The sequence below is a fragment of the Pogoniulus pusillus genome, chromosome 4 (genome assembly GCF_015220805.1).
Source record: "Pogoniulus pusillus isolate bPogPus1 chromosome 4, bPogPus1.pri, whole genome shotgun sequence".
NCBI classification, from domain to species: Eukaryota; Metazoa; Chordata; class Aves; order Piciformes; family Lybiidae; genus Pogoniulus; species Pogoniulus pusillus.
In genome coordinates, this window is record NC_087267.1 from 1631239 (window position 1) to 1655547 (window position 24309).

At 43.9% G+C, this 24309-nt stretch overlaps 1 protein-coding gene across 3 annotated transcripts in view; it reads left to right on the forward strand.

Annotated features, from left to right (window-relative positions):
* PPP1R12A (protein phosphatase 1 regulatory subunit 12A) overlaps positions 1-24309 on the forward strand; it is a 124459-nt gene that overhangs the window by 21414 nt on the left and 78736 nt on the right. The gene's annotated exons all lie outside the window — the stretch shown is intronic.

Consider the following 24309-nt stretch of genomic DNA (forward strand, 5'->3'; position numbering starts at 1 on the left):
GACTCCAGGTGGAGTCTGAGGAGAGCAGAGCAAAGGGGCAGAATCTTCTCCCTTACCCTGCTGGCCACGCTACTCCTGCAGCCTAGCACAGGATTGCTCTCTGGGCTGCACTCACACTGCAGGCTCCTGTTGAGCTTTGCATCAGCCCAGAGCCTGAAGGGCCTTTTCCTCGGGGCTGCTCTCAGCCATTCCCCACCCAGTCTGGAGCTGTGCCTGGGATTGTGCCGACCCAGGTGCAGGACCTTACACTTGGCCTTGTTGAATGTCATGTGGTTGGCCTGGGCCCACCTCTGCAGCCTGTCCAGGTCCTTCTGGATGGATCCCTGCCCTCTAGCAAGTTGGTGTCATCTGCAAACTTGCTGATAGTGCACTGTCCATATCACTGACAAAGGTGTTCAACAGCACTGGTGCCAGCATTGACCCCTGAGGGAGCCGCTTGGCGCTGGTCTCCAGGTGGACATTGTGCCCTTGATCACCACTCTGTGTGCCACCATCCAGCCAATTCCTTATCCAGCAGTGCTCCACCCATCAAGTCCATGTTTTTCCAGTTTGGTGACCAGGATGTCTTCACAGGATAGTGCTGTAGACAGTTGTGAGCATAGACTCAGGAGTGGGATCTTTCTACTACACATGAAAGCATTCAAACTGTAAAAGCCACAGCTTTACTGGCATTATCCATAAAGCTCTTCCAGCTGGGGCCAGCTTCTGCAGTCCTTTCTTGGTATACTTGGAATATCCTTTTCCAATGCTCATGCTTTCAAGTCGTAAGTTCTAGATTTTCCCAAACTATAATGCAACTCTCCAATTTGTAAAGACATTGCTTCTTATCTAAGCACACAGTTTACATCTGTTTTACCTAAAGAAATTGCATAGCAGAAGGAACCATTTATGGTAATAACCTAAACCTGTTTTACTTCAGACAGTATCAAAGTACTTTTTTCTGGTCTACTGAATAATTATATGCTCTGCTTTTGGGGCAGTGTGGTTAAACACAAACCTTTAAAGAAGCAAGGTGTTGCATCTTCTGTCTCACCAGTGTTTTTGCTTGCAATATTCATGTGGAGGAACTTTGATAGTTTGACACAGTTCAGCTGTTTCTGCTGCTTGGATCATAACCTTATTCATCAGTGCACTGCTTCTGGTATCCCTGGTGTTATGTTGCATTTCACTGGGGCTGAGAGAATTGATTCTCATAATGGTCTTAAAGCTTTTTCTTCTGAAACTCAGCATTGGTGATTTTAATGCCAGTAGATGCACAGGCTGCTTTATTGGTGAGTGTGTCAAAATATGGTGTTGTGTGAAGGTACAGAGGAAAACTGCAAAGTTTCTGCAGCTTTCTTCGCCAGAAAGGGTCTGAGTTGCTCATTGGAAGAGGGGTGGGAGAGACACTGAAACTACTGCTACAAGTTTTATAAAAGAGAAGTTTAATTGGGAGCACAGTGCAGTCTTACAGTGATGAACAGGTAAGGCACATCTCTATGGGCCTTTTCCAGAACAATCTTGAAGATACAGCAGAAAAGAGATAGAATTGCTTTTGCAGAGAACTAGGAGCCTGTGGCCAGGTGGGGGTCAGTCCCTTCTGCCAGGCAAGCATCAACAGAAGAAGGGGACACAGTCTCAAGTTGTGCCAGGGGAGGTATAAGCTGGATGTTAGGAGGAAGTTTTTGATAGAGAGAGTGATTGGCATTGGAATGGGCTGCCCAGGGAGGTGGAGGAGTCACCGTCCCTGGAGGTGTTGAAGCAAAGCCTGGCTGAGGCACTTAGTGCCATGGTCTGGTTAATTAAACAGGGCTGGGTGCTAGATTGGAGTGGATGATCTTGGAGGTCTCTTCCAACCTGGTTGATTCTATGAGTTGTGTTTGCGTTTATCTTCACTTGGACTTCAGAAAGCCATGGTTGCACTCTGCAACATCATCTTCTGTTACAACTGTTGTCCACAGTTGTGAGATGCACCTTTGTGGTAAGAATGAGGCTGAGCACTGCCCCAGCATGTGATCAAGGTCAGCTGTTTTGAAAGGAGTGCTTGTTATTCTTTATGACTTCACAAGGCTTAAGACTTCTAAATTGTCACTCATTAAACTAAGAGGAGTGTATGCTTCTGTTTTGTCCTGACTTTATTTCTCTTCCTAAGTGATCATAAAAGCTTCTGGGCTAAATTTTGTTGGCAGTTACCATCTTCTCTCACAGCTCCTAGGCGGCAGGAGAGGAATGAGGATAGAACAAGATACCGACTGGTGCTAAACGTTTGGGGCTAGTGACTGGATAAGGAGGTCCCGAGTGATAGTGCAGCATCATCTGTTGTCCATTTAGGACCCCATTTCCTATACACTGTATCTTTGGATGTATAATTGTGAAGTAATTAACTGCTTTAGCAACCTGTTCTGTCTCATACATTAGTTATTTTCATGGGAGGAAAGTAATTTCTAGCCCAGATGTAACTAGGAAAGACCAAATCTCACCTGTCATCTCATTTCCCTCTTGTACTCTGTAACAGCCTTCAGCATGCTTGTGGTATTTACTTTCTCTGTTAAAACCGATTTTTTGTGACCTTTTTGGCTACACCCTGCTGCTTTTTGACTACTCTGGTTTTGGTTGGTTTGTTTTTGTTCTTTACAACTGCTGTAGTTGCTTAAACTGTTCATCATGCAAAGCTGTATGACTATGAGATGTAAGACTATCTTAAACTTCACACTTAAAGTAGTAGCCAGCATTTTATATTAAATGACTGTGAAAAGATCCCTCTTGTTAGGATGTGTTAAATAAATATCTTATGGGAAGAGAAAACAGTGGATTTATTAATCCTTTCTAGAGCTTAGTGTTTAGAAGACCACATTGCAATCCATAACGACTACATCTATAGCTGAAATCTTACTTGGTCAGAGGTGTGTATCCTAGCTGCCTTGTAGGTGTAGAGCTACAAGAGTCTGTTCTTTGGATGCCCACACCAGCCTTTTTCCCAGAAAAAAGACAGATTTCTGCATCTTGTCACTTTTATGTTCTGTCCTGAACCTCAAAGACTGTCTCTCCATAACGTGTTGTCAGCTCAATCCATTCTGAACCTGCTTACTTGCATTGAGGAAAAAGCCCTATGTGCTCTTTTGGTACTTGGGAGTGTGATTTAAGCCCTTAATGAGGGTTGTTTATCAGTTACAGCTGTTGTATTTTCTGGTTCTGGATACAAATATGTAGAAGGTTCACCCTTCTTTAAGGGTTTTTGCTTTCCCAAATTATCTCACCTGGAGTATGGTGTCCAACTCTGGAGCCCTAGACACAGGAAATACATGGATCTGATGGAGTAGGTCCAGAGCATGGCCATGAAAATGACTGAGAGATTGGAGCAGCTCTGCCACAAGAACAGGCTGAGGGAGCTGGGGGTTTTCAGCTTGCCAGCTCCTGAAGGGGGGTACAAAAAGGCTGGAGAGAGACTGTTTGCACAGGCCTACAGGGACAGGATGAGGGCAATAGCTTCAAACTAGAGCAGAGCAGATTGAGGTTGAATGTTAGGAACAGGTTCTTTACTATGAGAGTGGTGGAACACTGAAACAGGTTGCCCAAGGAGGTAGTGGAGGTCCTGTCCCTGGAGATACTTAAGGTGAGACTGGAAAAGGCTCTGAGCAACCTGATCTAGTTGAGGATGTCCCTGCTGACTTCAGGAGGATTTGACTAGATGACCCTTGGAGGTCCCTTCCAACACCCAAACCACTGTATGAGTTTTTTATTGTCATCTCAGCTAAAAATGCTCATTAACAATGGCATAAAACTTGAACATTGAAGCAAGTGGAATGCAGTCATCTTTCTCAGGATGTTAATTAAAAATAGAGCAAACTTAAGGGATATAAAAAAATCTTGGAAGCTGACTTTTGGTGACAGAAATGGTTATTTGCAGGGGTGCAGTACTGATGTGATACTGGCTGGGTGTTAGAAGGGGTGGTACAAATGTCAACATAGTTTTGGAGAGTGCTTTTGTAGACAATACAAAATGGTTACATGAATTGGAACCTGCTGTGTTTTTAATGGGGAGGTTATGAAGTAAATCTCACTACCTGTCATGTTGGAAATACTTTGATGTAAGTGATTGGAATAGTAGCTAATAGATTGGTGACATTGTTCAGTTTGTAAGCAGCTGGGTTGTGGCAGAGGGAATCCCAACAGAGCTGTTAAAGCTGAACAGCATAAGGTATATGCAATAGAGGAAGCATTAAATGTGAGCATTTAGGGGAGAGAATTGTTGATGGCTGATACTAACTGCTATTTGTTATTACTACATACTGTGTCACTGAATATATCTTGCTCCCATGATAAACAGGAGAGCAACAATCTAAAATTTCCCTTAGGAGGTGGAAATTTTTACATGGAGAGTTCTGTGTTTCCAGCATCGAGCCACAGGAGCCTGGAACATACTAGCACAGAATCACAGAATTTCATAGGTTGGGAAAGGCCTTCAAGCTCGTTGAATCCAATCATTAGTTCACACTGACAAGTCCTTGACCAAACCAAATCCCTTAGCACATCTAATCACTATGAATTGCTGTGGTTGGAAAGGACCACCAGGATCAGCCAGTCCAACCTTCATCCCAGCATCCTTCATCACCAGACCATAGCCTCAAGCACCACATCCGCTCTCCTTTTATAAACACCTCGAGGAATGGTGACTCCAGCACCTCCCTGGGCAGCCTGTGCCACTGCCTGACCACCTGCTCAGGAAAGAACTTCCAACATCCAACCTAAACCTGCCTTGAGGCCATTTCCTCTTGTCCTATCCTTAGTAATTTGGGAGAAGAGACCAGCTCCAGCCTCAGTACAACCTCCATTTAGGTATAGAATCAACCAGGTTGGAAGAGACCTCCAGTCCAACCTAGCACCCAGCCCTAGCCAGTCAACCAGACCATGGCACTAAGTGCCTTAGTCAGGGATGATGACTTCCAGGGACGGTGACTCCACCACCTCCTTGGGCAGCCCATTCCAATGCCAATCACTCTCTCTGCCAACAACTTCCTCCTAACATCCAGCTTAGACCTCCCCTGGCACAACTTGAGACTGTGTCCCCTTGTTCTGTTGCTGCTTGCCTGGCAGAAGAGACCATCCTCCACCTGGCTACAGCCTCCCTTCAGGTAGTTGTAGACATCAATGAGGTCTGCCCAGAGCCTCCTCTTTGCAGGCTGCACACCCCCAGCTCCCTCTGCCTCTCCTCATAGGGTTTGTGATCCAGGCCCTTACCAGCTTTGTTGCCCTTCTATGGACATGTTCCAGTATCTCAACATCTCTCTTGTACTGAGGAGCCCAGAGCTGGACACACAGCACTGCTCCAGCACCTCACTGTCCCTCCTATACTGTAGTGACCAAAACTGGACACAGTACTGGAGCTGTGGTCTCATGAGTGCTGAGTACAGGGGCATGATCACCTCCCTACTCCTGCTGCTCACAGCATTGCTGATCCAGGCCAGGATGCTGTTGGCCTTCTTGCCCACCTGGGCACACTGCTGGCTCACATTCAGCGAGCTGGCCACCAACAGCTGGTGATTAATGCATGTAGTAACAAGGGAGTAAGGATGCTTTAAAAAATGGCTAAGTGTTATTTTTAATCCCAGTCTAGATGTTAATTGTCTGTATTTGATTAAGTCTGAGGTGCAAGATGGCAGCTGGATTGGGCACCAGCCGGAATCACTAAGGAATCTCTCTGTTGATTGTTTTAAACTGCAGATACCTTTTTTTTTTTTTGTCCTTATGAATCAATAAACTGGTTATTGGTTGAAAAATTACATTCTAGCCCTGACTAATGTAAGTGCAAGTGCTTTTGTTAATTGAACAGATCAGGTAGCCTAGTATACAGAATGCTCTAAGCTTTGACTATCTGCTTGGAATGAAAACCTATTGTTGACCAAATTGTACAAAGTAATGGCAAAACCTTTCTGTCATAAAGCATTGATTTGTGTTGCTAATTCATACCACCAAAAAAGCATGCATTTAATTAACCTTTTAGTAACAGGAAGGAGGGATAGAAAATGAATAGCAGAATTCTCTGGAAAGTTTGGTAGTGTGATGGTAGTGTTATTTCCCAGCATTTAAGTGCTTGATTCCTTCTGCAAAATCAATCCTAAAGCTAGGGAGATAATGTCATGCTGGCACATACCTCTCACCAAGGCTTTTTGTATTACTGTGTTTAACCCTAAACTCTGCATGGTTTTTTCTCTTACTTCTCAAGACTGTCAGTGTTTTCCTGCCATAGTCTGGAAGCTCCCCTGCCCTTTTGAAGTGGAGCCCTGTAGTCGTCTTTGTTTTGCACCCCCTCCTGTTCAAGAATGGTTCTTTCTCCAGTTCTCCCTCTCCTTCCTTTGTAGACTGTGTATTACCATCTCCTTATAAGCCCTTGCTTGTTAGAGTTATTCTTGTTGGAATCTAGGCTACAAATAATCTTTCCATGCAGTAAGTTGCTGCCTCTGATAAATGCAGGCTGCAGACAGCAACTGGCAGGGAGATTAGTTTGCTGTAAGACCCCTGAATTGTGAATTAGGCTTCATCTGCACCAAAATCAAGGGCATTGTGTTTATGAATGCTGCCTGCACTTTTGAAATTGATCTGGTCTAATAAAGAAATGTATTCTGTTGAATGTTAAATTGCAGATCCTTCTGAAGGGCTATTTACATGAACTCAGTTAAGCCAAAAGTAAATGCTCCATCTGTAAGATTCAATTCTGAAGTGTCTTCTAAAAATGTACTCCGAAGATTCATATTAAATGTAATGTATAAACTAAAAACACTTCATGGGTCTGATTTGGGTAAGCATTTTCCATGGGAATCCCAGTGCCTTATATGGTCAACTTGCTTTGTAGTGGTGCAGTGAAATGAAGGCAGCTGTCCAACAGAGGGAAAAAAAAACCCACAAAACCCAGCCCAGCTGGCTTTAACTTTGTCTATAATACTCTCTTTCTTGGCCTCCTTCAGTAGCACAGTGGCTAATTATTAAAACTAAGCATGTGGCAAGAGCCTATGTAGCTAGTGGAAAAAAATTCCTTTTGTTGCAGTGACTCCATCCTAAGGATGTAATGCTAATTTAACAGTAGCATGTTGATAACACAGCTTTGCTGCATAAAGGAACTTGTTGCCATTAAATAAGCTGTTGTGCCTTCACCCAGACTTGCTGTAAACTGATGATAATCCCTGTAGTTTTTATAAACAAAGTTTAGTCTCCAGAATTCAGTATGGTGTTTGGCCTGTTGGTTAACTGCTTGAGTAGGTACTAACAGTTTAAGTGCCCGTTGAGGCTTGCATATTAATGGATTGCTTCAGAGATCTGGTACAGGTTCCTCTGGAAAGAGCATCTGAATATGATAGCACCAGTCATTGGAAGCAACTGTGTCTGCAGTGAAAGCCTATTTACTCTCAAGTATTATGATACACACAAGCTTTGCTATTTATTATTCATCCTTTGGAAACTTGTATACCCCTTCCTGAAAAAACCCTATTGAGAGAGAGGCTAGGCTGTTAAATTTAGTCATACCTCCCATTCAAACAGACAGAATCCTGGTTTAGAAAATGTGATAAATAGAGAATGCAAAAACCTTAGCACCTTTATCTGGCATGTTGACAAAAACCACAGCATGTTTTCTGCTGCGGAAGAAAGAAAAGCAGAGTGCTTTGTCACTTACCTGCTGTGCTGAAAGCAGCGTGCAATAGAATTGCTGTATTTGGCTTATCTTGAAGGGAGGGTTTTTTTTTCCTAGATTTGGGCTGCCTAAGGACTCTTGTTAATCATACAGTTGCAGTGCTTGATGTGTGAGTCTGCTGGGTTCACTAGTATGTCATCTTTGCCTCTGCTGATAGGGGGACATTCTAATTGGCTTTCAGAAAAGCAGCTCTTGTTTCTTTATCTCCTTTGGTTTCAGCTCTTCCTAGCTTCATGGAGTGTCTTAACTTGTGTTAGCAGAAAGAGTGAACAGCTGATTCCTCTTTACTTTCTCCATATTATTAATTGGTTTTCAGTTATTTATTATCATCAAAGTCATTTTGAGCTATTGTTTTTCTGGTAAATAGGCCATACCTTTGATAAAAACCATGAATCCCAACAAAATATGTTCTCTTTTTTTCAGCTACAAGTTGTAGAAGAAGATGGATTTATTTATACACGTGTGTGTATATATTCTTAGATTGTGAGAAGCAAAGAGAAAGCTTTGCTGGATGAATCTGTGTCTTGTTATTACTCTGGCATAGTGCTAGGATTTTTAAGATCTCCTCTTTTTTGCATGTTCTTTTGCCCCAAATGTTTTCACATTCACCAGAAGAGTGCTTTTACCAAGACCTAAAATCAAACTGCAGGACTGCACAGTCATATAGTTAAGTTAATTTTGAATATGGCAATTTGGAGCACGTGGATGCAGTACAGATGTCAGATTGCAATGGACTTGTAAAATTCCTGTAGAGTTATGCCAGCTCTATCTATGCTGTGACCTTTTTGCCTCCATTAGCCGAGAGGAGGAAGCTGTAAAATGCAGAAATAGCATAGGGATGTAGGAGTGAGTCAGAGTGGAGGCAAAAGCAAGCTGTCAGATGTGGGCTGACTGTCAGGATGAAACTGAGGGTTAAGAGAATTAAATGGTAGTGTGGAAAACGAAGTGGGAAAGAAAGATTGACACTGGAATGCTGAATGGAACTTGTGTCAGTGCATTGGATATCAGATAATTTTGCCTATGAAATCTGTTTGGACTTAATGCACATTAACCTTTTGATACTGGTATGTTGTCATACTGGGGTAATAGGGCATGTATAGAGGATTTGCTCTTGGGATAGTTCTGATGCTGTTGTGTGGGGGAATTCTACTTTGTCAAGGTGGGTGGGTTGGAGATGGCAGGGAAATCTGGAGAAACATCAGACACTTAAGTGTAATGAATGGAAGCATTTCTTTAAGCTTACAAAATGGAGTATATCCCAAACCCTGAGTTTGATGACATTTCAGATGGTGTGGTTAAATCAGCAGTCATGGCTTGCAATGACTTTTATGGCTACTGACCACCTGTAAGATGATAACTGTTGTGGTGGAAGTGCTGCTTATGTACATAAATGGTGCTAAGTGCTGGTAGGTGAAAGAGTCCATGAGAAAATGAGTTCTGTTTGGAATGACAGTTGAGTATTACAGGCTGAGCACTAAGCAGTGGAGAACAATGTGGTGTTTTTGTAATAGCTGCAAGTCACGAAAGCAGCAATCATTTCACAGATTGAATGAAACAAGCTCCTTTGGCCACAGGGAAATAGAAATCAGGTAAGATTGTGTGCACTGGTCATCCTCTCTGTGGCCAGTTGCTTTGGTTTAGGCAGCATTTCATGCATTGCCTAGTAGTGGGATATTTGGCTGTTTGGCCTTTTGGTGACATTACTATTGCTTACATATAAGTATGTGCATAAATGAATATTTAATGTAGACAAGCATAAAGGTTAAACAGTGTAAATGAAACTGGCAGAACAGCTTTCCCTTCCAGGAATTCTTGTAGAGGTATGCACCGTGGAGGAGGAAAAGCAAGCTCAAGGCAGCAAAGGTAGTCTTCTGGTATGTCAGGGAGTGGATTTCCCTTTAACATAGGGACAGTTTCTCACTCTGCATTCCAAGGTATTTGGAGTGTAGCCTCTAACTAGAGCCTTTAATGCAAACTGAGAATCAGTTTTAAAACTGGCTTGCATTGCCTTTGCAGTTTGCACTGCAGGAGCTTACTGCTTGCAGCATGAAGAGTGGATGATTGAACAGGGGGGTGAGCCTTTGCCTGCTTTCTGAAATAAGGAAACGTGAATTTGTTCCTATCAAACCCTACTCTTGTCCTTTCCATTGCTCTGTCCCTGACAGGGTCACTAAATGGCTATGAGCCAAAGCTCTGCAGTGTGAAGGCTTCCCATATCTTTGGACAATGGATATACTTTTTGCCAGATAATAAAACCTATTTCATATTTCGTGTTCTCCCACCTGTCCACCGGAGCACTTGTTTTCACTTAGTTGTGGGGGAAATACAGTCTATGATGTCAGTTACACAGCTACGACTGACACAAAGCCAATGTGTGTTTCATTCAGGCTTTTATTTTTGTGCTTTTTAATGATAAGCACCTTTAATTAGGATTCTGATACACAAAAGTCATACTTGAAGAATCTTCATTAATTTTATGGTAATGTTCATGCTGCTGAGGTCAGGTCTGTGAGAAAAGAGACTTACATGTTCTTGTTACATCTTTCAAGCTGACATAGTCCTGGTAAAGAGAAGGCCAGTGTGTATTTTATCCTGGTGTAATTCAAAGATGTCAGCAGTCTCTTCAGAAGCTAGAAGTCAGCACAAAGAAGTTACTAGATAATTAGGAATGTGGGCCCTTAGCTTTTTCTCCAGAGTCCTTTCCAGGAAGGAAAGTCAGGAGTGGCTGCAGCTGCAGGTACGGCAAAGGCGATACTGTACTTTGCCACCTTCAAAGGGCGTGCTACTACTTCTTCCTCCCACCATTCTGCTTCTATTATTACTTACTTCAATAGGTCTCTGGGCAGAAAGATTTATTGCTGGTGAGTCCAATTGGCTGACAGAGAGTCTGACAAATGCTTTTTGGGAGTGTGCAGCTGAGAATGAGGGAGGTTGGACCTCCCTGTTTGTCAACAGTGAGCTCGTGTAGAATCACGCCCTGAGCGATTAGTGTGTGTTAGCTCAAAGGAGTTAGGGAATGCTGCTTTTATAACACTACCTCCTGCAGGGAAGAGAATATTGCTCAAAACTAATCTTCAGACATAAAGATATAAATTATCCAATTGGGATGGTGTTTGAGTACTTTGAAACGTTGTCACCTCCTGGCTGCTGGAGACTCTAAAGCAGAATCTCCAGGCTGAGGTTCTGATTGTTGGGCTATTGTTTTTGTGTAACTGCTTAAAATCAAGCATAGCAGGGGAAGAAGATACTACAAGCTCAATTAGATGAATACCTTAAAGTGTGGTTTTATCTGCATTTAACTACAAGAACTTTTACCAAAGGTTATCTTCTGCTGACTTCTTTAAACTAGAAGAAGTACATCAGTGCCTTACTTGGACTCCTGTGAAAGCTTCCCATGTTGATAAATATTGAGCATAAATACTTCGCCTTTTTTAAGAAATATTTTGGTTGTCTGTCAAGATTCTTTATTGTCTTTTCTCCTGGAAACTGATGTCTGGGCTTCCAAAATCTGTCACCCAAGACTGAGAAGCTAGGGATGAACTGCTGCAGTGTGTGTAAGAAAGTGCTCTGGCAAAAGAGCAGATGACATCAACGTTATGCTGACTTGGATGTATATGCTATGGGTTACAACTCACATTCAGGTACAGTGTTTTCCTGTTCCTTGCTTGCTGGGATTAAATGGCTCTTTAGAAGGTTAGTAAAAGGTAGAAACTGTAGAGGTTACTGAACTACAGGCTTACCTTTAAAAGTAGATAACTTGGTTTGTGTGAAGCAAAGGCTCTGTAGAGGATGGGGAAAATACAACTCTGTTCTTGCCCTTCTCGTCAGCTCTGCTCAGGATGCTTACAGAGAACTGGGGGGTGGCAGGTGTGACCTCTTCAGGCAACTCAGGCTGTGCCATGCAGAATGGACAGTGTCCTGAGCTATGACTTGGAGAGTCCTTAAGTCCTGCCATGTGAGATGCTGCAGATTTGCTAAGTGTTGGATGGCAGTGATGAAAATGGTGGCCTTGGTAATGGAGCACACACAGCAGAATGGAGAAAAAGAAGGTGCTTTTGTTATATGCTGATCAAAAGTATAACAGTCTCTTAGTATATTGGCTCTCTTAATATGGTGACCAAAAGTCCATGCATCTTTTCGTTTCCTCCGGTAACAGACTAAGCAGGAGCTAAGGAGTACTGGTTTGCTTTGCCCTGTGGTGGCATGTGGAGAGGAGCAGCAGCTCTGCTTGCAGGTGGGGCTAGAGCACTGCCGCAGATATACCCAAGTTCTGCTGGCTTTTCGTGCATCATGTGCCAGTGCAGTGAACTTAGTCCTTGATGCTTGATGTGATGAGGATCTGTTTAACTGATGTGGGAGGTGTCCTCTAACGAGGAAGCCTGTTCAGGTTCTTCACTTAAGACGCCTTTTGTTCTTTCATGCACAGTTGCTCTGTGAGGAGTCAATTTAAATTCATATGGCAAGACTACAAGCTTAAAAAGCTAAATTGATTCTTGCTACTTCAGAACTGTGTTTGCTAATGCCCCAGGTTTTGTGTGTGTCAGCGGGGAGCCTTTGGTGCTGGTCAGATGTGGCTGGCTCCACAGTGGTGAAAAAAAGAAGTAGTGGTGCTGCTGGTGAAACCAAGCAGCTTTTCAGAGGTTATAACTGTGTTGGCACAGTATTGCCTACTTGCTAATAAGCCTAATGAACATCATTTACCTCATTCTTTTGTGTGTGGGTTTTAACTTATTTTACCCAGTATAACTCATTCAGGCATCTATGCTACTGCTTTGTATTGTTGGTACAGTCTTAGGAATCCTCTACTGGTTCCCGGGTATTTCAAGATCTGTCTAGACAATGAATATTGGCAAGCTTGAAGCTACCTTAAGTGCTTGATTAGTGGCTAGAGAACTGCCTAAGCACACTTGGGATTGGTGTTACTTAAATCTGCTGAGTTAAGCAGTGATGTGTGGGGGAGTTGCATCTTTATGACTAGGAGACTAGGAAGTATATAATAGAGTCATAGAATCAAGCAGGTTAGAAGAGACCTCCAACATTATCCAGTCCAACCTAGCACCCAGCCCTGGCCAGTCAACAAACCATGGCACTAAGTGCCTCATCCAGGCTTTTCTTCAACACCTCCAGGGATGGTGACTCCACCACCTCCCTGGGCAGCCCATTCCAATGCCAATCACTCTCTCTGCCAACAACTTCCTCCTAACATCCAGCCTATGAGTCTGTATCAACTTAGACTGTTGTTGGCTGTTGTCTTTCTGTCCATTCAGTGTTAGTGGGATGTTAGTGGTTTCCTAGGACCTTGTGATCATTTGCAATTTCTTCGTTAATGTACCATTATGAGTTTCTAATGGGACAGCTGTACCAAAGTATTTCCTGTTTAGATAGAGGCAAGAGAATCTGATGTTGAAACACATACTTCTGGGATCTTCTTCTGGAAGAAAGAAAGTTCACAGAGTGGATGTTTTTACATTTGTGGCTGGAGTAAATTGTTAGACAAATCTGGCAAGAAGTACTCATGACTGCTTTTTTGTGCTGGTGAAGAGTCTGTATACAGTCAAAAAACAGTTGTTGGAAGTAGGACTGAGATTGCTGCTGAGGCAGAGTGAGCACATTTGGTGAGTGCAGATTTTCTCTTTGTTCCAGACAGTCAAAGTTTGCACAGCAAGTTGATGATGTGATTCACCTGTTGGAAACTAGTTTCAAAGGGATATGGGGATGTATCTGGCCTTGCTGAGAACCATGGGGGTAGCAGTCCCTCACTCAAGGATGAGTTTGTTGGTATCTTAGACAACCAGAAGGACTTCTCCCCTCAAGGTTTAAAATGATGTCCTCAACTCCATCCCTGAAATGTTAATACACCAGTGCATGCAGCGTGGGCAATAAACAGGAGGAGCTGGAGGCCATTGTACTGCAGGGTAGCTATGGCATCACAGAAGCCTGCTGGGATGACTCCCACAACTGGCATGCTGCAGTTAAAGGGTACCAACTCTTCATAAGAGATAGGCAAGGTGGAAGAGGTGGTGGAGTGGCTCTCTATGTTAGGGAAGCCTATGAAACCACACACTAATGACAGTGATGATAGGGTTGAGTCATTCTGGGTGAGAATCAGGAGTAAGGACAGCCAGGGCAATAATGTGGGTGGTCTATAGCATACTCCCATCAATCAGGAGTGTGTGGACAATGACTTCCTGACACAGTTGGTGAGAAAGCCAACCAGGGAAGGTGCCCTCCTGGATCTGCTTTTTGTGAACAGAGAAGAACTCATGGGGGAGTCAAGATTGAAGAACACCTGGGGCTCAGGTTTAGACTGGACATGAGGAAAAATTTCCCATGGAGAGTGGTCAGGGACTGGAATGAGCTGCCCAGGGAGGTGGTTGAGTCACCCACCCTGGGTGTCTTTAAGGGTGGTTTGGGTGTGGTTCTTGGGGGTATGGTTTGAGGTGAATCTTGTAGAGTAGAGTTGTAGGTTTGACTTGGTGATCCTGAGGGGCTGTTCCAACCTGCATGTTTTCATGATTCTGTGAAATGGAGTATTAAGTTCAACTGTGGTAAAAAATGCCCCTTTTGTCAGTTTGTGACAAGATCACCAGCATAGTCTGTAAGAGTTTCCTGCACTGACAGATGTGGTCAGGTTTGCTTTCTTCCAAGGCAGCTCAATAGTTCTCTCTGAACAAGGCTTAGGGGCGCTGATGGACAAGCAGCTGGACATGAGCAGACAGTGTGAGCCTGCAGCACTTAAGACAGATCTCATCCTGGACTGCATCAAAAGATGCATTGCCAGCAGATGCAGAGAGGGGATTCTGCCCCTTTGCTCTGATGAGACCTCACTTGGAATACTGCATTTGGCTCTGGAGGCCTCAGTGTAGGAAGGATGTAGACCTGATGGAGCAGGTCCAGGGGAGAGCCGTGAAGACTATCGGGGATTGGAGCAGTTTTGCTCTGAAGACAGGCTGAGGGAGCTGGGGGTGTTCAGCCTGGAGAAGAGGAGGCTCCAGGGAGACCTAATGGCAGCTTCCCAGCACCTGAATTGGACTACAAAAAGGCTGGAGAGAGACTGTTTGCAAGGGCCTGCAGGGACAGGATGAGGGCAGTGGCTTCAAACTACAGCAGAGTAGATTTAGATTGGATGTTAGGAACAGGCACTTTACTATGAGGTTGGTGGAACACTGGAGCAGGTTGCCCAGGGAGCTGGTTGGAGGCCCATTCCTGGAGATATTCAAGGTGAGGCTGGACAGGGCTGTGGACAACCAGCTCTAGTTGAGTATGTCCCTGCAGGGGGAGTTGGACTGGATGACCTTTGGAGGTCCCTTCCAACCCAAACCACTCTATAATTTATCCTGGCAGGAGGTTAGAGGGCAAGAATAATTCAATCTCTACTTGAAACATGATAGAACCATTCCAATATGTATATTCTGTTGCATTCTTAAGAACTGCAATCAATTATTTGTGTTTCAGTAGGGAAGTCCTTATGAAATCAGTTATTTAACACACAAATTCTATCAGTTTCAACAGCAAGAGATTTTATTAGTTTTCCTGATTTGTGCCCTTAAGTTTCCAGGTCCAACCACAAATTACAAACTGTTGCAATAGCAAAAATAAGGCAAAATTGTAGTCTAGAAATTGCATTATGCTCTTACTGAATGCTTAAGCTAAACAACTAATTATTGATTTCATGTAGCTCCTGGCTTTATCCACCTACTGGATCTGAAATAAGATCTAAGATGTTGAGATCTACTTGTGCATATGACAAGGTGTTAATGTGAAATTGAATTAATAGCTAAAGAAGTTTGAGTTCTGGAATGATTTGTCCTTTTTTGCCCATGTTTGACAGCTCTGCAGCATGCAAACTAAGTAATGATGATTAATGGGTGCTTGGTTTCAATAGTCTCTGCATGCCTTCCCCATGATACTAGAATGGACATGAAACATTGCGTCAGCCTCCAGTAGTGTTTTCTCCTTAGGAGAAAGTGTCTTGCCCACCTGCTTTTGCAAGAGTCTAAAAGGAGTCTCATTTTCCAGAGAATAAATTTCTTCAGAGAAAAAAATCTGCTGCCCTGCAGTGGATTTAAGGGTTTGGCATGGAGATTTATGCCAAGGTTGACTCTTATTCTGGGGTGAGACAGACACAAACAATAAACTTGAAACTGATGAAACCTGCAAAAGCAATGAAATACTCTTGAAATGATTTGTTAATTACAGGCTTACAGGATGTTAGGGGTTGGAAGGGACCCAAAGAGATCATTGAGTCCAACCGCCCTGCCAGAGCAGGACCACACAATCTAGCTCAGGTCTCAGATATGCTAGATGCATTCATCCAGACAGGCCTTGAAAGACTCCACAGAAGGAGACTCCACAGCCTCTCTGGGCAGCCTGTGCCAGGGCTCTGGGACCCTTATAGGAAAGAAGTTCCTCCTTTTGTTGAGGTGGAATCTCTTGTGCTGCAACTTAGACCCATTGCTGCTTGTGCTATCCCAGGGAGCAGTGAGCAGAGCCTGTCCCCGTCTTGCTGACCCCTAGCCCTCAGATATTTATAAACTTTGATTAAATCTATGGCTCCCTTTTTGGATCCATAGAGCAGTCTGTCTGCTCATTAAACCTACGACACTAATCCTAAACCTAAGTTTTGTCAGCCTGCAGAGATACCCAGTGTTAGCCCAGGTGGCTGAAGCACAGAGGCTGTGACTTGTGAGTTGATCAAGTGAACACTGGACAGATGAAACTTCATTTCATAACTGAGCAACATGTCATCTGTAATACTGGATTGCTGCCTCAGGTTGTTACAACACCAAAGCTGTCCTGTTTCTTACCATGAATGTGAACAGCAGCAGCAGCAGCCTTTCTGCCCTCTGTGTACAGTGTTAAAAAGTGAATGTAAAAGACCTGCTTTTATAATGATTCTTCAAATAGCAAAGAAGGTCAATCACTGACATTTCATACCTGATTTGTTGGTCATTTACTGCCCTCTATTTCAGAATCACAGAATTTCTTAGATTGGACAAGACCTTCAAGCTCATCGAGTCCTGGCTGACTAGACTCAGCCAGCTGGAAGTTAAGGAGTGAAGTTTTATTTACAGCTTAGCACAATATACAAGGAGATATATACACAATCTACACAAATATTTACAGTTATTTACAAGTCAAAATAATACAGAAACACAGTATCCTTCCCAAAACAGATTGCCAGGAGGCTCCCAACCCACACCCCCTCCCCTTTTCCCCCTTTTTCCTTCCCTTCAGAAATAACCAGATCAATCCACCTATATCTCACATGATAAATCTGGAGAGATCTGGGGTGAGATGTCAAGAAGATGACAAGGAGGTTAGAGGATTAGGTTGGATTAAAGAGTTAAGGCAGAGGCAACCACGGAGACTGCCAGAGAGAAGGAACAGAAGGAGCTGAACTAAGAGCTGAGCAGTGTGTGAGCAGTGAGTGTCTTAGCTATATTTTGACTAGTTGCATTTCTCAGCAGAAGAATGGGTGGTACAGGCTACTGTTGGGTTTTTTAATTTCATCTCACAGCTAAGGGTTTCATTTCTGTCAGTGAAATATTCCAACTAGCTTCAGACCAGCACAAGAGACTCCAGTGGAGAGCCATGGGGATGATGTGGGGACTTAACATCTCTTTCATGAAGAAAGACTGAGAGAACTGGGGCTGTTTAGTCTTGAGAAGGCTGAGAGAGGATTAATGTCTTTAAATATCTATGTGGTAGGTGTCAAGATGAAGGTCTAGTCTCTCCTTGGTGGTGCCCAGTGATAGGATAACAAACAACAGGTACAAGCTGGAACACAGGAGCTTCCACCTCTTTACAGTGAAGGGGCTGGAGCTCTGGAGCAGGCTGCCCGGAGAGATTGTGGAGTCTCCTTCTTCAGAGACTTTCAAAAGCTGCCTGAATGTGTTCCTGTGTGGCCTGCCCTGGGTGATCCTGCTTTGGCAAGGGGGGTTGGACTCAATCTCTGAGTGTTCCTTCCAGTCCCTAATAATCTGATTTGTGAAAGTGAATCATTTTGCTTTAACTTGATAAAAAGTTATTTCATTTTAAATTCCAACTGCTTCAGCCCCTTCAGCTCCAGTTCAGCAAAGTATGTCAGTGTAGATGCAAAGGGTGGGGTTTTTGAATGCAGAGAGAGCAAGCAGTCCAAGCAATCCAGGGTGAATAAAACAGGAATCACTTTTAACTTGCTCTCTGCTGGGTGTGGATGCCCTCTCTTAATTTAATTCTCTACATTAAAGGAGGTGTCCTGCTTAGTTCCATTGGACTGACTGGATTTGGTTCACAAGATAAATGAAAGGGAGAGATAAACTATTCTAGGCTACTGCATAAGATCTTTCTTCTGTTTCCAGCATTCCAGAATTTCCAGTGTCCTGCTTAGTTCCATTGGACTCACTGGATTTGGTTCACAAGATAAATGGAAGGGGGAGATAAAACTATTCTAGGCTACTGCATGAAGTCTTTCTCCTGTTCCAGCTTTCCCACAGGAGTTAAAACCAGTTGTTTGACTTGGTTTGTCCCATTAAATCTTGCTTTAGTCTGTGTTCATATATTTGACTCCTTCCTGCACTAAGAGTAAATAAGGAAAAATGAAATCTGGTAGCATATTAAATACATACAGTGTTTATTTTCTGCTGTTAGAGGCAAAAGAGCTTACTTGAAGGACTAGATCAGCATATTGGTTAACAGTAGAAGGTAAGTTTTCATCTCTCTAGAACACACAGATACAAGGTGGAACTTCTAAACCTGCATGGATGGTATTACCTCATTTGTTCTCATCCTTGATGAAAACCAGTAAAAGATGTATTCTGGTGTAAAGGTGCATACTGCAGAGCCTTGCTTTATGTAGTTGGCCTCTTTTCTGACAGCATTTCTGACTCTTCCAACAGGTAAATAAACAGAGACTTGTTTTTCTTGTCTCTGGGGAGGAGTACTGTCTGCTGAATTCTTTGGGTGGTTACTCACTGAAAGACTCTACAAATCTCTTTTAAAGAGATCTATTTTTGAGGTTGCTTGCTAACTTTGTACATGACACCTGACAGTAAGCTAAGCCAGCCAGCCCACATGCTACTTGCACGGAGATCCAAAGTCACAGTGACTGCACTTAAAATCTAGCGTGTTCTGCAGGCAGCTCCTTAGCCCCTTCCAAGTCATCAGAAGGCCTTCCTGGGAGAAGCATGAAAATGTCTGTGCTAGTTTAAGCATAGCTGGGATATTTTGGTGAGAAGAATTAGATGCTAGGCTGTGAAAAGGAAACAATGGTGATGGCTGCTGCACTCATAGCCTTACTGAGATGGATAAGAACAAGAATATGAACATAGATAAGGCAGTTGTTTGCTCTGTCTTTGGGGCTGCACTTCTCTCTAACCTAACCTGCTGTCTGTGTGACTAATCCATCTGCTTCCTAACCCCCCTGGCTGACCCTCCAAAACTCACCTTGAACATAAGGCAAAGTCTGGGGTAAGATAGAGGAGTGGGAAGATGGTGGAGGGGCGGTTGGGAGCCCCTCCTGGGGACTCAGGTTTCTGGGAGGGCTGCTGTGTTTCTGCATTACTTTTTAACTTGTCTATTTCTGTCTATATTGTGAATACCTGCTAAGCTGTAAATACAAAGCTTCATTCAAATTCCAGATTTGGCTGAGTCTAGTCTGGGTGATTTTCCAAAGTGGGGGGGGGTGGGGGTTGGGGAACACCCAAACCATCACAATATCATTTCGCTTTGTGACGTTCATGCTGTTACCAGAACAAGTTTGGCCTACCTGGTGTTGGTCTGTATGGGAGCAGAGTGCTGTTGATCTTCACTGGTCTTTGCAGTGGCTTGCTTTTCTTACACTTTTGAGGTATCATCTTTGTTCTTCTTGGGAAAGGTATTCAGACTTATAGTATCAACCTTATTTTGCATTGTTTCCTGCTGTTGTTCTGTTTGGGGCCTGTTGAATCATAGAATCAACCAGGTTGGAAGAGACCTCCAAGCTCGGCCAGTCCAAGCTAGCACCCAGCCCTATCCAGTCAACCAGACCATGGCGCCAAGTGCCTCATCCAGGCTTTGCTTGAACACCCCCAGAGAAAGCAACTCCTCCACCTCTCTGGGCAGCCCATTCCAATGCCAGTCACTCTCTCTGTGAAGAACTTCCTCCTATCATCTAGCCTATACTTCCCTCGGGAAAACTTGAGACTGTGTCCCCTTGTTCTATTGCTGGCTGCCTGGCAGAACAGACCAACCCCTACCTGTCTACAACCTATCAAATTTGGCAGGGTAACAAATGCTTCATGCAGAACTTCTGCCTTTCTACCAAGCTGGAGAGGCTGGGAATGGGACTGGGGGACAGAAGCAGTGCATGGGATGAAGGGAATCTTGGCTGTGAGATGCCATGCTCTTCTGCTTGCCCCACTAGCTGGCTGGTGTGTGTGCTGTCAGGTGTGATGGTTAGTAAACACTTAGAGCTGTAGGTGGCCTATTGTGTGGCTGAATAGTAAGTGGAGCTCTAGCTGAGACTTGGAACTGTGAAGGCAGAGAACAAGGATGAGAAGATAAATGCCAAGCACCAAGCTGAATCATAGAAGTGCTGCAGCAGGCGCAGAAGAGGAAGGCCTGTGGCTGTCTGCTCTCTGTGCAGAGACTGGGACAGAAGCTGTGCTGGGAGTCTTTGGGGTCGAGTCACTGTGAAATCAGTGGACCTCTTGTTGCTCACAGCATGCTCATATGTTGCTTTTTCCTTGCTAATGACTTTCAGGCTAAGGTCTAGAAGGGCAGACTTTTAAAAGGCTGTTGCTTTAAGCTTATCATGCTGTCCTGACAGGCTTTCCTTTTGGGGTTGAGATGTCAGCCTTTAACAACAGAAGCACTTCTGGCACTTGATAAATATTGCTTTTAGAAGTGACTACGAAGATAGCACAATGCCAAGCAGAGTAGACATGGAAAAAACATTCAGATAAAGTTTCTTTTGTAGCATTTTCATCTTGGCTTTCTGACTTAAGGTACCTGCTGATTGTCTGAGGTGTCTTTCATGTGGAAAGTGCTGAGAGTGATAGGGGATGTCTGAAATCTTTCTTCAGGGCTGTTGAGGGGAAGGAAGAGTCAAGAAGTCATAGGATGTCTTTTATACATGTTCTTTAGCAGCAGGGTCAATTGTATTTACTGTTCTTCACCTTAAGACAGTTAATAACCTTGGAAGACACAGTGAATTTACTATAAAACATTTTGGGTACAAGGCTCATTTTAAAGTAATTGCTGTGCAAAGAAGCTCAAATGTGATGTTTTTTAAATGATACAGCTGTCTCCTGTTTTATCAACTTCTGTGGCTTCTGTTGTTCCATAACACACTTGGTAGAGCCCCTGTGCAGAATCACTTGTGAGGAGCATTATTTAAATCTCACAAGCAGCCCTGAGGAGAGGATCTTGGGGGTGCTGCTGGCCAAGAAGCTCAACAGGAGCCAGCAGTGAGCACTTGCGGCCCAGAAAGCCAACCAGAGCCTGGGCTGCAGCAGCAGAAGTGTGGCCAGCAGGGCCAGGGAGGTGATTCTCCTCCTCTGCTGCACTCTGCTGAGACCCCACCTGCAGTACTGCATCCAGCTCTGGAGCTCCCATTACAAGATGCGGAGATGCTGGAGTGTGTCCAGAGCAGGGCCAGGAGGATGCTCAGAGGGCTGCAGCAGCTCTGCTGTGAGCACAGACTGAAAGAGTTGGGGCTGTTGAGTCTGGAGAAGAGGAGGCTCCCAGGTGACCTTCTTGTGGCCTTTCAGTATCTGAAGGGGGCTACAAAAAACCTGGGGAGGGACTTTTTAAGTCTGTCAGGGAGTGCCAGGACTGGGGGGAATGGAGCAAAGCTGGAGGTGGGTAGGTTCAGGCTGGAGGTGAGGAGGAAGTTGTTGAGCATGAGAGTGGGGAGAGGCTGGAATGGGTTGCCCAGGGAGGTGGTTGAGGCCCCATGGCTGGAGGTGTTTCAGGCGAGGCTGGCTGAGGCTGTGGGTAGCCTGCTCTAGGGTAGGATGTCCGTACCTGTGGCAGGGGGGTTGGTACTAGCTGATCCTTGTGATCCCTTCCAACTCTGACTGATTCTATGATTCAAATGTAATCACCATTAATGCCAGAACTCCACTGTGTGCATATGCAAATAAATTCTTTTTATTATCTTAATTCTTCTGTCCTCCTAATAGATATAAATAGACCCACAGATTGTTTATCTTTTTTTGCCATGAATATGCAGTCTCTGATAATACTTGAAAAGTGCATTTGAGCTCTCCTGGTCCTTGCCATGTATGGCACAATAAGCTGCCCAAGTTTGGTCAAATATTTTTAGGCACTTAGTTATATGTCTTTTAATGTGCTGCATATGTAAGCCTTTGATTCACTTAGCAACAGTGTTTTTATGAGTATGTCTTGCTAGTTTTTCTTATGTATACATGAAAAATGGGCAAGAATTGTTCTGTATGAAGCTGTCACAACCAAATGGTCTGCTCTTTTTATTTTACTAGTGCTGATCAACCTGAAGGTAACTTTATTTCACCTATTATGAATTTATAGATGATTTTAAGATACTCACATCTGCCACATATTGAAATGAAATATGGAAAGGTGTGTACTTAAAAATGCTTAGGCAGTTTCAAAGTTTACTGATAATAAATTAATTTTCTTTTATAATGACCCTGGTGTGTCTTATGATACACACAGGATATCAGTTCAGGCAAACTGAACTTCCTGAAAGCCTGGCCTCATGCCATGTGCAAAGCAAGGCTAGGTTAATGCTACTGCAAAATGTCAACATCTGTGTTTCTTGGATTTGTTTTCATTCTGAAGTGAGTTGTGATGTTTTGTATGCATCATAGAATCAAGCAGGTTGGAAGAGACCTCCAACATCATCCACTCCAACCGAGCACCCAGCCCTATCCAATCAACCAGACCGTGGCACTAAGTGCCTCATCCAGTCCTTGCTTGAACACCTCCAGGGATGGTGACTCCACCACCTCCCTGGGCAGCCCATTCCAATGCCAATCACTCTCTCTGACAACAACTTCCTCCTAACATCCAGCCTAGACCTCCCCTGGCACAACTTGAGATTGTGTCCCCTTGTTCTGTTGCTGGTTGCCTGGGAGAAGAGACCAACCCCACCTGGCTACAGCCTCCCTTCAGGTAGTTGTAGACAGCCATGAGCTCTGCCCTGAGCCTCCTCTTCTGCAGGCTGCACACTCCCAGCTCCCTCAGCCTCTCCTCACAGGGCTGTGCTCTAGGCCCCTTACCAGCTTTGTCGCCCTGCTCTGGAGATGTTCTAGCATCTGAACATCTCTCTTGAATTGAGAAGCCCAGAACTGGACACAGCACTCAAGGTGTGGCCTGAGCAGTGCTGAGCACAGGGGCAGAATAACCTCCCTTGTCTTGCTGGCCACACTGAGCCAGGCCAGGATGCCAGCTCCATTGCCCTACTCTGGACACATTCCAATATCTCAACATCTCTCTTGATATTGAGCAGGACTGTAGGTGCTAAAAGGTGTAGTTCCTTTTTATTTAAGAGAATGCCTTGCAACGGGAGGCCATTCTTTTCTTTCACAGCTTGTTGCCACCATATAAGCATTGCACACTGCTAAGTGAAACAAATTGAAGACAATACGCTGGAGGAATCTCTAGTCTTTATTGTTAGAGGAGGGTCATAAACTGTTCAAAGAATTGCTGATTTTAGGGAAGGATGTGATTAAATGAGGTTGATTGTGTGCGGCTGGGAGATGGGTTGGGCTGGATGATCTTGGAGGTCTCTTTCAATCTGGTTGATTTTGTGATTCTAGATAGGTAATTAAAAAAGAAATCTGTAGGGAATATAATTATGAAGAGACTCTGGTAAGGTAGGAAGCCTTAAGAACTAAACCACTGAAAACCAATGCTAACAGTGTGCTGCAGTCGCACTGCAGCCCTGCTGCAAGTTTGGAGATGAACAAATCCAGATGAGAGTCGTCGTTAAAAGAGTTCCCTGTTGCATGCTAAACAAAGCCTTAAGTTTGTACCTAAGTAAAGCAGATGGGGTCAGGGAGTGATAATTTGTTGCTATTTTTGTTTGGCTGGTTAAAGGGAGCAGGGACACAGCTCCCTCAACAATGTAGCTATTGCCTCAGTAGAGGAAAGTTTTGGAATGCCTTTTTGAAGGCACAGTTGCTTAAACCAGGGAATCTTAGAGGTTTTTCTTTTTCCATAATAAAGCAGTATATAATTTTCACTCTTTATTGCTGTAGATGTATTCTGAAAAGGAAAATGCATACCTTAGTTGCAGGCATAATGTTCTGGAAGGATTTAGGACCCAAGCAGTAAAAGTTTTTATTTCAGCCTTCAGGTTCTGCAGCATTGTTGATTTATTAAGCCAAAAACTTAATACTAGTCTTATGGGATCTAGCTGTTTGGAGTCCTTGCTGTCCTGAAAGGCAGAGGGACTTTTCTCTCTGTTGCTCTGTCCTTTTAAGGGCAGCAGTATGGAAGTTGGCAAGAAACCTCGCTGAGCACCCTGTGAGAAAAATACTCAAACGCAGGGAAGAAAAGCAAAATAGGAGCCAGACAAGATGGAGAGCTGGAGATCTGCAGGAGTTCTAAATCTGGGCACTGCTGTTTGGTTGCTAGTTAAGAGATGTGCACAGATTGTGGTATTTTTGCCATGTGTCAAACTGATAACTCAGTTT